Below are 14,048 nucleotides of genomic sequence, written 5' to 3'. Positions count from 1 at the left end.
TAAACATATAAGGGCCGGAGGCCCACATTATGCAGAAATAAACATACATTGAACTTGTATGTGTAGAGGTGTTGTTTGCCGTTCCGAACGTATGTTCTACACGTACGCGACGTATGGTTATAACTAATCAGCTGATGATGGAACATAATTACGTGTAACTAAACTTCTCCATAACGATATGTTACCGGCAGACATGGAGATAATAGCGAGTGAATAGAAATGATGTTGACTGGTTTAAAAATTCACAGTGCTGGTAAAAATTCTCACACAGGCTTCTTAAGGTAGTGGCCGACATCATCGGTGATGTCAGTTTGTGTGTTCGATGTTGCAAGTCACCGCTGACGTGACTTTAGTGACGGGCTGCACTGAGTCTCGTCAATCGCTTGTACGCCAGAAAAAGAACGGTCTGCGAGTAGTCATGTCGGAAAAAGCTGGAAAAACGGCGATAGTTTGGTGATTTTTGAGCGGATTTCTGGTAGTGGTAGGCCACTAATAACCATGTTGTCGATGAGTGTTGGCAATTTTGGTGGAAAATTTTCGAAATATTGACAAACAAAGTTGCGACAAGCGTGCTGTCGGGCAGAACATGGACGTTCCCATGGCTGTGGTGGTGACGTTTAAGTCAAAACCAACCTTAAAAGGCAGAAATCCCGTCCGAAAACACCACAGCTATGGACCCAAAGCTAGCCTAACAGTACAAACGAAGTTTTATAGCCTGTGCGCCGCTTCTTTCGGGAATTTTGTGCACTAACAGCATCATAAGGCACGATTGAAAATCGATGAATTCCTTTAATAGACTAGTAGCGACCATGGAGCTAGAAACTAGCTCCATGTAGCGACCAACTCTCTTTTATTATGCGAAAAAAGTAACCGGCGAGATAACTCTTTGACGCCGTACAGTCATTCTGGTCATGAGCTTGGTTGCTACCGTATACCAGAAAACAACCGACTTTGACGTCAAAGGCCTGTTGCTGGTACGTACTTTGAGACAGAAAATAACGATATGTTACCGGTAGACATGGAGTTAATAGCGAGTGCAGAGAAATGAAGGTGACTGGTTTAAAAAATTCACAGTGCTGGCCAAAATTCTCCAGTGTGTGCTGCTGCTAATGTGTCACCATTGTGCCTTCAATCACGACGCGGTTTGTAAATTATACTTGGTATATACACTCCCAGAAAACGACGACGTGAAACATACATCTATATAATTTTGTTGAAAAACTCATTAAACGGCCACTCCGGCGATCTTTTTCTGCTTGGCCGGTCGATACTTTCTGGGTGGCATTTGTTACATGGAGCAGGACCATGTCTGCTTAGTTATGTTAGAATTTGGCGCTTGGCAACGAAAAGCATGCGCGTTTCCAGCGTTCCTTTCGATCTAACTTCCCGTTTATTTTTGAATAATGAGCAGTGTTTGTTTGCGCATATCATGAATATATAAGCGTCCACTAGGTTTACGGACGTCCTCGGGACATGTTTCCCAAGATCTTCATACCTTCTCCTTTTTCATTAACATCACTATCTTTCCGATGTTGACCAACTCTGATAAGTCCACGGATTAGCATAATTAGTTGTGTTGACTAATTAATTACAGCATGTGTGTATGAGAGATATACGTCCGTGTAATGGAGTGTAAAATAAATAAAGAGTCACAGAGGCTAGGTTAGGTTATGTAAACCATTTATTTTATTTATTCCGATCATTCAGAGCATGAAGAAAGCAGAGAAAATGATAGAGAAAACAGTGTGAAAACTCAGTAATACTTATTGGGTCGCCGTGATCCATGCAAGAAATTTCTTGCAAGGGACACACCCACCCATGCAAGAAATTTCTTGCAAGGGATACACCCATCCATGCAAGAAATTTCGTACAAAGGACCACAGGGGGTTGTCTACATGTCCGTCCCCAAGGGTGGGTAGTGTTTTCGTTGTATCGCTAATAAAGATATATTCTACCAGCCTTTGGTGTTTCGGTCTTAGCTTAGCACTGCCCTTGACAATCTTGCGTATACGTTTTATCAACACGCTGCGTCTATTATCTGATGAGTTTGAGTGCCTAATTATATGCCGTTCATACACAGGCCATTGAAACGTCTCTGAAACGGTTCTGGGCCAATACTGACACAGAAAGTTATGTGTGGACACTCCGAAATGGTTCTGAAGCGTTTCAGATTTGAGACGGTTTAGTCGGCCCGACCAGAGCCGTTGTAGGGATTAACTCTATCCGCAAATCGCTGTGTGGACAGACTGAGCCGCTTCAGAAGCGTTTCAAACGCCCTCACGCGACAGGTATTTGTAACATAAAACAAACAACAACCAATATACAATATTCACTTTCGCCATGGCTGCCGAACACAGTACTACATCTCGCGGTATACTGATCCCACGAAGAGATACGCTTGATACCAAAAACCCTATCAATTCGACCAGAAAAAATTCATTACGATTTGAAAAACGTCGAATTAATAGGAAATTAAAACTGCCGAAATAATTTAGTGGTCGAATTTAATTGGAACGACGAGGATGAAATTTAAGCGAGACATTTTTGCCATGTTGAGACTGCTTCAAAGCATGGACTGTGAAATTTTGTGAGGTCGACAAATTTCGTAACAAAAAAACCTCAAACGCACGTTGGTGTCACATCAAAATCAAAGTGGCCGCGATTACAAACGGAACAATCTGTGAGACTGCCACCGGCCGCTCGACGGACGACACGTAAGTTGACATCGTGTGCCAGCCCTTGGAAATATATTGTAACTCCTTGACAGGCAGATGAGATAGTCTTATAGCGTTTGATGCATTGAAAGTTTGTAAAAATAATAAAAAATGTCATCACCGATCATAAGAAACGTGGTGTTGAAGATAATAGTTTTTAAAAGAAGACTATGACGACCATATTTCTGTAAGTATTATCTAACTTTAGAAAACCAACATCTGAAGATTTACTTCCACCAACACTTTTGGATTTGTTCCACTCTTTATTATAAGATTAGTCGAATTTCTGGAAAGTAGGTGCACATTTTCGATGTCTGTGTATCGTCTACACCGAAGTCATATCCGAAAGAGTATAATCAGTTCGCGACCGCGTAAACCTCTTTCTCCCTCTCTCTCTCCGGCATTTCAATGTTTTATATTGTCGACATTTATATATCAGTCTGAAGTTTCAGGTCACTGCTCATTGCAAGTAGTTGATGTCAATTTTTCCGTATCGGGCATGGTCTCTATCGTCACTCTAATTGTTAGTGTTTTCCTGTTATATTCCATATCAAACTCAAAACACAACGTGAACAACGCTGATAATATATTGCATATTTCGTATCGAAAACCGGTAAAGTTCGTAACTGGTGACATGTCACGCCCTGGAGAAGTTCGTCACCATCGATCGAATGTCCGTGGCGCTTTTGCTTCCAAATAGACATATTGAAATGCACAGGGAACTTCGCGGTATGGCAATTATATGAACTTTACCTTGAAGAAAGTCTGTGACTTTAAACTGGCCGTACAACCAACAATAAACATGGCGGAGCAATGATACCGATTTCAGAGATTTCGATTTTTTTTTCATTGCGACCTCGACCGCTGGTGAGAGCGAGTCGTCTATTTTTTTCCCACTGGCTATTTGGCTTTGAATTTTCAATTGCCATCTTGCGCTAAGTTAAAGCTAAAAACAAGACGGGCGTTCTCTGTAAATCAATAAGCCTTTTGAATATGAAAAAATCGGACATCTGAACCTCAACACGCAGCTTGAAAGTTGTTCTCCGAATCAGGACAGGGACATCGGCCCGGGACATCGGTGAGGCCGGATTTCACGTAGTAGCTATGGAACCGACGGCTCTGTCTATGGTTCGTTGTAAGAAACCATGCGATGTACGCTCCCTTGGGCCGTGGAATTTCGCCGTATCGCCTCTACAGACTACACCGTCTATTACCTAACCATGCTATTAAACAATCACACGATAGTTCAGTAACATATATCTTCATTAATCTACCGATCATCCACCGTCGAACACTTCGAAAACAATGGTCGCGGTCACGGATTCAAGGACGTTCACAAGAAGAAATTATCAATATCAAGTTTAATTATCAAGTGGCGCGCAGAATTATTTTTACTGGTTTTGAGAACTTCTAAAATAACTTGTAATCTGTATATCTTCACACATCGAACCGATATTGTATACCTATCACCGTCGAGAACCGATATTGTATACCTATCACCGTCGAAGTTTATGTCTTTCACTGTAGAGTTCTTTTTATCCAAAACACATATTCAGAAGAGTCCCACAGAGCAGTCAAATGAAAGGATAATTGCTTCAAGCGAATGAAATTGCACGAAAGAATGAAAATCAACAGCACACCATGGACGTGATTTAAAACAATAGAGCTTGTGAATAGGACTATTTGAGTAAAAAGTGCCGTTTTTCCTCGCAATTTTAGCAACTGTAACGACCCTTTATTCTTTAATACCTTTCCATAATTGAATTAAACTAGGTTTAGGGCTTATACACACAGTGTACACTGATGTACAGAACTTTAAAAAGTATTCTGCTGGTAACGAACAGGGGTTTACACTCTAATGGGCGCAGTAAAACAATGGTCACGTCCATAGATTCAAGGACGTTCACGGGGAGACACGATTGGCAATAGTGCAGTGTCGTAAAATTGCTTAGACTAGTTTTAAGAACAGTACAATATCTGGTCATCGGTGTACCGCTACCTGTGAATCGAAACGACAAGTGTAGACCTATAGCTTCGAAATTTTATGGAGAGACACCACGACTGAGACCGACAGTAGCATAACAAACTATTCCCAATTGTTCGTCGTGTTTAATACAGACATCTCTGTAGGTGATTCTGGTTTCTCAATCGAATCAAAAGTCCGACATTGACAAAATTGACATAAAATAAGTCCGAAAAGTTATGTTTTATTCAACTAACTGATTCATCTCCTTTGATATCCCCTATTAGCTACATGTAAACAGTCCGGAAAGACTGACATCGATGTCTCCCGGGCCCCCATTTCTTCACCGTTTTGCAAAACATCTCATCAGCCGGACGCATGGGCAATATCTTTGTACGTTGGTCAAAACTAATGACAGTATAGGTCAGGATGTAACATCGGTCAAAGTAATATTGAATATGGAAGACGAAAATGCTTTCATTGATTGACAAAAATGAGAGGGAACGAGTCAGTAAATATCGAACCATAAAGGGGAGATCGAGACTGCCATCCCCCATGATTAATCAACTGGGAACAAAATATATATTTCGATCAACAGACTTACACAACCAGAGACAGCATTTTATTCAGCTGTAAAATAAGTCACCGCCTTTCCTATAATAACACCCCGTTTGCGTTTCGATCTACTCTGCTCTGTCTCCAATATCGGTATGGCCGTCCGGGTTTCGCCTGCCGTACTGACTGATACATGGTTATTTCTTCACATATTTTTTCATCGTTTGGCATAAAATACAGCATCTCTTTGGTGCACAAGGCAAATCAACGTTTAGAAGGAAAGTCACAGGAGGTTAGGATATTATATACCGTAGGTGAAATTAGAATGGAATGTTGAAGATGAAAAGACTTTTATCAGTCGACAAAAATTGCCATAAACCGAGAATTGAGATTGTCTATATGATTTATTAATTGGGAACAAAAATATTCGATTGAGTCATTAAGTTTGTGTTTGATTCGTTTTAAAATGTGTTCCTACATTCTTATCCGATTGTTTGTGTTAAATGTTTGTTTCGCCTCGGATATTTGTAGGGAAGTTTGGATTAGTGTGGACGGTAATGTTTTGTATGTGTGAGGAAAGCTTATGGCGAGGCGAAACAAACATTTTTATTAACACAAACAATCGGATAAGAATGTAGGAACACAATTTAGAAACGAATAAAACACAAACTCGACACAAAAACATTTTGGATAGTTCGGTGGGGAGCCTCTTTCACATTCTTTACAGCCAGTACGACGTCGTTCGTTTCAGCCATCTTGTTATGCAGTATGCTTGGCCATACACACCTTTTGAACTCGAGAGGGCGCATTAAGACGTCTTAAATATCAAAACAATGGCTTAATTTTGTGAGTATGGACACGAGCGGACCCAAACTATTAATCCCTGTGTTTACAAATCACAAATAAAGTCGCTGAAACGTTTCAATTTTTGCCTGTATGAACGAAGTACATGGGTAAATTACTAATCTGTGGACGCTCTCATCAGATTATCACCGGATTAACTTTGACAAAGTCAACAACGAACGCACCAGCAAGGTATAACTGAAGATGTCTACATGTCCGTCCCCAAGGGTGGGTAGGTGTTTCGTTGTATCGCTAATAAAGATATATTCTACCAGCCTTTGGTGTTTCGGTCTTAGCTTAGCACTGCCCTTGACAATCTTGCGTATACGTTTTATCAACATGCTGCGTCTATTATCTGATGAGTTTGAGTGCCTAATTAGCCAAAGTAACCAAGGGTAAATTACTAATCTGTGGACGCTCTCATCGGATTATCACCGGATTAACTTTGACAAAGTCCAACAACGAACGCACCAGCAAGGTATAACTGAAGAAAGGGCTGAAACTCTCAAAAGCCGTGTCCAGAGGTGGTCCGTAAAACTAGTGGACACTTTATATTCATGTATTCAGAAACAAACAGAAGGCAAAACAAACTTGAATATTCATTTGTAAACAAACAGGTCGGAAAGGAGGACCTCCCAGGAATGCGTATGCGTGGTATTTAGATACATAGACGATGTTATTTCATTGAATAACTCTGAATTCAGTAAATATCTCGCTATGATTTATCCTCCAGAATTTGAGATTAAAGAAACTCAAGAAACGGCCTCTTCTGCTTCATATCTGGACATTTTACTTGAATTTGACTCCAATGGTCACCTTTCTACTAGGCTATATGACAAGAGAGATGATTTCAACTTTAGTATAATTAATTTTCCACACCTCATCAGTAATATTCCACTCTCACCTGCTTATGGGTATACATTTCCCAGCTTATACGATATGCAAGAGCATGCAGTTCATATGGTGATTTTGTAGAGAGATGGCCATCTCTCTTTCAAACTGTTAAATCAAGGTTACACCAGAGCAAGACTTGTCTCTACATTCAAACGCTTTTTTGGCAGGTATCGCAAGCTGGTAGATAAATACAATATCTCTCTTCGACAAATGATCACTGATGGCATCGGTGACATTGGGCCTTAGTTAGTGACCACTACCTATCTGACTTACAGATTGATATATGGCGGGTGCCACATGTGGGGCAGGATGCGCTTACTATTTTCGAAACACCTGACATCACTTCTTGGTCTTTTGGCCAGAGGTCAATATATCTTTCTTTCATGAATTTGACTTTGTTTGTACCGTCTATATACTGTCTGTTCTGTGCTGTTTTGTGTCTATGTTTACTACTATTGTCTTACAAATTTTGACCTAGTGTTATTGGATTATGGATTGGTATGATTGCGATTATTTTGAACACACTTTGGTAACGTATCGGAGATGTGTTTATACTCTTCCTGCTGGCCCGGCAAAAACCACGTTGGTCGACGTGCCTAACACCGCATCGAACTGAATTAGACTTCACGGGTATATTGAAAAATTCCGTGTTAGTCGAGAACAAGAACGGAAAAGACTTTATTAACTCGACGTTCGAGCTCGCCTTCAACTTGTCCAGTTTATCAACTGCGTTCTTGCAATACGTACACTTTTGTATTAGTCTTCTTTTTCAAATAACAAAAGACATGTTTTACATACGACCGATTGTGTGCTCTGCAGTACAAGCAGTGTTGTGGGTTGGTGACTACGTGCCTGCAGATTTTATACACCGCGGTATTTTGCTTTGAATTTTTCAATTGACCCCATGTGCTAAGTTAAAACACAAACAAGAAGGCCGAGTGTTCTCTCTGCAAATCAAGAAGCATTTCGAACACGAACGATTCGGATATCTTGACCTCAACATTACTAGCTACGCAGCTCGAAAGTTATGCTCGGAAACAGGACGGGAACATTAGTCAAAGCCGGATTTTGCACGGAAAGCATGCAATGTACTGCATACTGGTTATGCTCCCTTGTGTCTGAGACTCCCGCCCTCTCGGCCATAAACGTCATTGAGCTGCCAAGAATATGATTGTGCAGTCGCGTGAATCTGTGTATATTTTGATACATTATTTTATCAATCCTTATACTCAACTACCTAACGCATCAAACAAGGGTCATGTCAGGTTCTTAGGACGTTCTCCAAAAGACATATCGATTAGTGTCGCGGAATGATTTCACCAGGTTTGAGAACTAATACATAACTGGTCGTCAGTGTCTTCGCATACCAAATCGACAAGTGTATTAGTAACTTCGAGGGATCACATCCTTCACTGTAAAGTTGTTTTTATACAAAACACATTTTCGAGAAAGCTGACGTGCAAGGGAAAGACACAGCAACTGAGTCCGACGGAGGCGCAAAAAACAGTGCATTCGCATTTGTGTCCGATGTACACATCTCTGTTACTGTATTTCATTGTATCAGTCGACGAAGCCTACGTCAAATTGTAGTGAACTCCGAGCAAAGTCCCACATAACATGTAAAGGCGAGCCAGTGGCCATATCATGATGGATTGCATAAACTTCGAAGTCTAACATCCTTAACTGTATAGCTGGGGTTTTTTATACAAAAAACACATTTTTGGTAAAACGAATGTGTGAGGGAAAGACGGGGAAAGACACCGCGATCGCGCGACTGAGTCCGACAGCGGCGCAAGAAGTGTTTCCCCGACAGTCAGACATGTACACAGTACAGTACAGTATGCTATATCATGCATTTCTGAAGCGTTTTCAAACGTTGACATAAAAAGATATGTCCAAAAGGTTTTGATTATATATAGTTATTACATTGTTACGCAGGGTTTCACGCGGGTTAAAAACTGACATAAAAAGATATGGTGTCCAAAAAAAATTCTTTTATTCAGCTGACTGATTTATCGTCTTTGCTATGGCCTAAACATCCCCGTTTTCGTTCGACAAGACCGTGACATCAATATCTCCCCAACGTATGGATCAACCTGGTTGAGTATTACTATGCTTCCAATGTGTCTTCGCAGCTTTCATCTCGTCTTGAAACGAATAAGCATATGAAAATACTTTTGCCGACTAGTCAGTTTTTATGTAACAAGCGGCGAGTTTCCCCAAACGATGACCGGCTGTAGTCAAAAACACATAGATTGTCTTGTCCGTGTTTATAAACATTTATGAGCTTGACCCTCGATCCCACCAAGCATGTTGGCTAATTGTTTACCTCTATTGATCATGTGGGCTTAAACAAAACATTTTAAGGTCAAAGGTTTCTAGTTCCGGCTTCCGGTCTGACGGACCACATCGGGACACTGACTCCACCACTTCGATTAGTGTTCTATTGCTCAAAGAAGCAACCGACGAAGGCATAAATTGGCCTGTCCCCGTTTAAACATGTCAGAAAACTGTTGACGTTCGAAAAATTAGGAAATGTTTATTGTAAAGTAGATTTCTGTGGACACGGCTTTTGAGAGTTCAGCCCTTTCTTCAGTTATACCTTGCTGGTGCGTACGTTGTTGACTCTGTCAAAGTTAATCCGGTGATAATCTGGTGACTGCGTCCACAGATTAGTAATTTACCTCGTTTACTTTGGCAAATTAGGCACTCAAACTCCTCAGATAATACCGGTAGACTAAATTACTACCCTTGCTTGCCTTAGCGAATTACGCAATCAAACTGGTAAGATAATAGACGCAACACAGTGACGAAACTTCGCTTAAGATTGTCAAAGGACGTAAATACGAAAAAAGAAATCGCTACAAAACCAGCGCTAACATAAGACAAAGACACCAAAGCTGCAAAGAAAGGGTTGGTAATATAACTCTTTATTGGCAATATATATCATAGTAAAACATATTAAAATAAATAAACCATAGCAGGAAGAACCCTGTCCTTAGACAAGACACCCCTACCCCTGGGGACTGACTTGTTGCAATTCCCTATGCAAAGGACACAAAAAGATACACTTCATAAGCAGAATATTAAAAAAAAAATATGTTATTGTCTTGTTTATAATGAAACAACATCCTTCACAAGTTGAATGTAAACAGAAGTATATAGTTGCACTGATACATATGCTTGATACATTTTTTTATCAGGAAGGTTGCTAGAATTGGTCCCCAATGACAAAATTAACCTCAGATTTATTCTCTTGATCAAATTTCACTACAAATTGATATGAAATATACAACATATATACAAAATATACAACATTCCTACTGAAGCTTACCAGGCTACCCTTGTTAAACAAGGTTTAATAAAATAAATAACATACTGTCTCACAATTCATCCTAGATAGGTTTAGGTCATAAACTAGGAAAATGCCTAAAAATACAAATGTGAGGGTTTCCCAAGACTTTGAGCCAAAGATTTATCTCATAATAACCTCAGGGACTTTTATGCAAAATTACAAAACTATTAGACTAGCAGTTTTTGAGAACAAGTTACATAACAGATAAAGACCAAAATGTCTAAAAAAATACAAATGTGCATATTTCAGCACAATTTGAAAAAGTCCAACTACTGCAATCCCTGGCATCTGTATACAAAATATCAAAACTGTCTGATGAGGGGTTTTGAAGTAAAGTGATTTTCTGATTAGAAATGACAAAAAATTCTTAAAAATACAACTTCATCAGTTTCAACAAGATTGAGTGAGGTCCACCATAGGTACCTATACACTAATATTTAAGCTGTCTGACTGGTGGTTATGAAAGAGATTTTTTACAAAAAAATAGAATTTTTGATCTAATTTGCATATTTTTGACGCAATCACAAAAAAATCTGGAGATATTGAAATTATGCATCTACCTACCAAATATCAAGTCGGTAGATGCTATGGTTTTCAAAATATTAGAGTTGATTGACATCCTCACATACATACATACATACATACATACATACATACATACATACATACATACATACATACATACATACATACATACATACATACATACATAATACATTACATACATACATACATACAGACAGACTGATGCCGGACATTAGACGATCCTATAAGCTTCTACAGAATATAGTAGTCTATAGAAGCTAAAAATTTCAATAATTTCTCCAAAACTACATTAGTAGCATTTTCAACATAATATTAGTAGGTTAGTACAGATTTTAAAGCGATAAATCCAAACAGTGCTTCCTGAGTTATTAATTTTTGACCATTTTCACATTTCAAGCTCATTTTTATAGTTTGGAAAAGTCAACCTAAGGTGTCTATGCCAACCATTACAAAATACACTTTTTCTCTCGTCAAAATATCGCCTATGGAGTGTTTCTATCATTGTCTACTCCCACCTGTGACTTTTACTTGCCATTTATCTAACTAAAGCGGGAGAATACACATACTGGACAGGAATTTAAGTTGACTTCACAACCCAAAGAGTGATTTACGTGGTGTTGTATAAGGCTTGGCGTAGACACTACAATTTGAACAAAATTCCATCTACAGCCCAGGATGCACCTACACCTACCAAATGTGAGCTAATAAGACTACTCCATATCAGACATATCTTCTGAGTCTACAAGTCCAAGAAGAGATTCACATCACACTTTGCAGTGAGAGATACATCTTTCATCGGCATCAATTCCCACTACACTGACATCATTCAACAGGCCAGCGATTACAGCAGTGCCTGAAAAATACGAATTTTTTTTGTAAATGTTAATACATTGATTTGCCTTGCAGCAATACATCATTTTGATCACTTTTGTTTGAATTGTATCCTTATGTATGCAACTCTTTCCTGTCTGCAGTCAGGTATGTGTTCCAAACAAAAGAGTAAGTAGCAAATGAAAATATGTATATAATTGCAAACAATGTGGTCTTTGAATTAGTGTACATAGTTCAAAACAATGTGTCTCTACCTGTCATTCCCATGACTTGATATAATATAAAATATACTGCTGGAAAAAACGACAGCAGTGCTAAATGTTCATTAGGAGGTATTGGCTACCACTCTTTAATTGCTATGGGGAAACAATGACGATGTCTATTAGTCAGTAACCTGATTCTGACAACATTTGGGTGGACTGTGGTGTGATGTATTTGTTTTGTGTCTCACCTGCACCACAGATTCCATCAAGTATCCATGATCCCGGTGGTCAAACTCTTTGATCAGATGCTCATACAGTTGAAGTGGTTTCTGCCTTGTACAAATCACATCTCCCTCCCCATCCTTCTCCAGCACTTCTTGTTGGACACTCCAAAAATTGTGTCTCCCAGCACAGGATACCTGGTCAGCTGAAATCTGGGCTGAAGTTGACGCATAAGCGACAATTACACTCTTGACAGCATGTGTCAATGTCACCTTTGTCTCTGAAAGAAACATAGAAGACAAATCAAAATTAAATTGTTGCTAATGAATCTTTTAGTACGGTCTAAAATAGCAGTATGAATACGTTGTTTTCAAATATCTTTGACATCTGCTTAAGTGACATTTTGACCTATTGGCTTAGATGATGTACAGCGGAGATATGATTAAAACAAGTCACTGTCAATGACATAGTCCCCACTTGTACTTGGGATATATCAGTTGTAATTGAGCAGAGAAATGTGTGTATGTGGTAGTTGTATATGTATGGCATAAATCAATGCCCCTTTGCCAAATTTGAAAAAAATCAGTTGAGACATATCTGTATTATGCCATAAAACACAAAACATTGTACCAAAATGGCTGCCAGGTGCCCATATTGGATCATATCACAACAAAATCAACATGCATTATGTAAGGCATCAATCAATGCCCTTGTACCCAATTTGAAAGAGTTGGTTGAGGCATGTCTGCATTACGGGGCTTAACATGAAAAAATCATAACAAAATCTCTGCCAGGCAGCCATATTTGATCGTATCACAACAAAAATCAATATGTATATGCCTGATATAGATCCATTGCCCTTGTACCCAATATGAAAGAAATTCACACACGTTTCTGTGTCACAGTGCTAAACATGAAAAAATAGAGACAATTGTCTCTGAAGCTACTATAGACATGAAGACGTCTGGAAGAGGTACACAGCACACAACACCAGACACCAAGCACAAAGGTCTTCTTTTATGACAGCAGTTTCAGTGTGGCTCATATTAGAAATATTGGCTGAAAATGGTCTGCTATGTCAAAGAAACCTCAATTACAGCTAATGTATTCCGTCTTATAGTATATCATCCAACTTTTGAAGACAGTTTTGCATTCATGTTAATAAGTCATATTATACCTAACATGTTACTTTATCATTCCTTGGCAACAGACTTGGTCAATCAAATTGAAGTGCATAATTATGTGTTCTCACTGATGGCAGCCACATTTGGCTTGCAAGGCAAAAATTATATTATTGTGTGTTCTTACCAACATTTGAAAATTTTCTGTGGGCACACTCTGAGAAGAACTTTGGTTTCAGTTATTTTGTATCACAATAAAAATTCATGTATGCCTATGTATGTCATGAAACATTAACCTTGGTCCAACTTTTAACCATACTGACATGTCTGAGTTAGGGCCCCATATATGAAACTTATGTATATATTGCCCCTGACAAACATCTTGTATCACTATATCGCGAAAAAAAGTGACGTGCAAACATACATTGGGGTACTGATGGAGCCCAAATCATAAGTCACCAAGACTTTGTCTGCAGGGACCAATAAACCTCATCAAAGTAAATTTTAGATAACCAAACTTATGGAAATACATGCGAGGATTCCAAGATTGTCTATTATTAGGAATGTGGTTTTGAAAAAAAAACATGTGCATGTAACATGAACAATGCTACTTTCACCACCATGTATGGTCCAGATCCATTGCTCTACATAGGGAGAAATGGCTGGACTGAGTTATGGCAGGTGAAAGGGATGCTAGTGCATACATGTGTGCACATGATACAATTTTGACTGCTCTGTAAAGCTGATACCACACGAGATAGATTCAGTCATTCTGAGTTAGGAGATTTCCTTGTCAGGTGG

This window comes from Ptychodera flava, chromosome 2 (assembly GCF_041260155.1).
Source record: "Ptychodera flava strain L36383 chromosome 2, AS_Pfla_20210202, whole genome shotgun sequence".
Taxonomy (NCBI): Eukaryota; Metazoa; Hemichordata; class Enteropneusta; family Ptychoderidae; genus Ptychodera; species Ptychodera flava.
The sequence above is the reverse complement of the archived record's forward strand: the minus strand, read 5'-3'. Positions refer to the sequence as shown.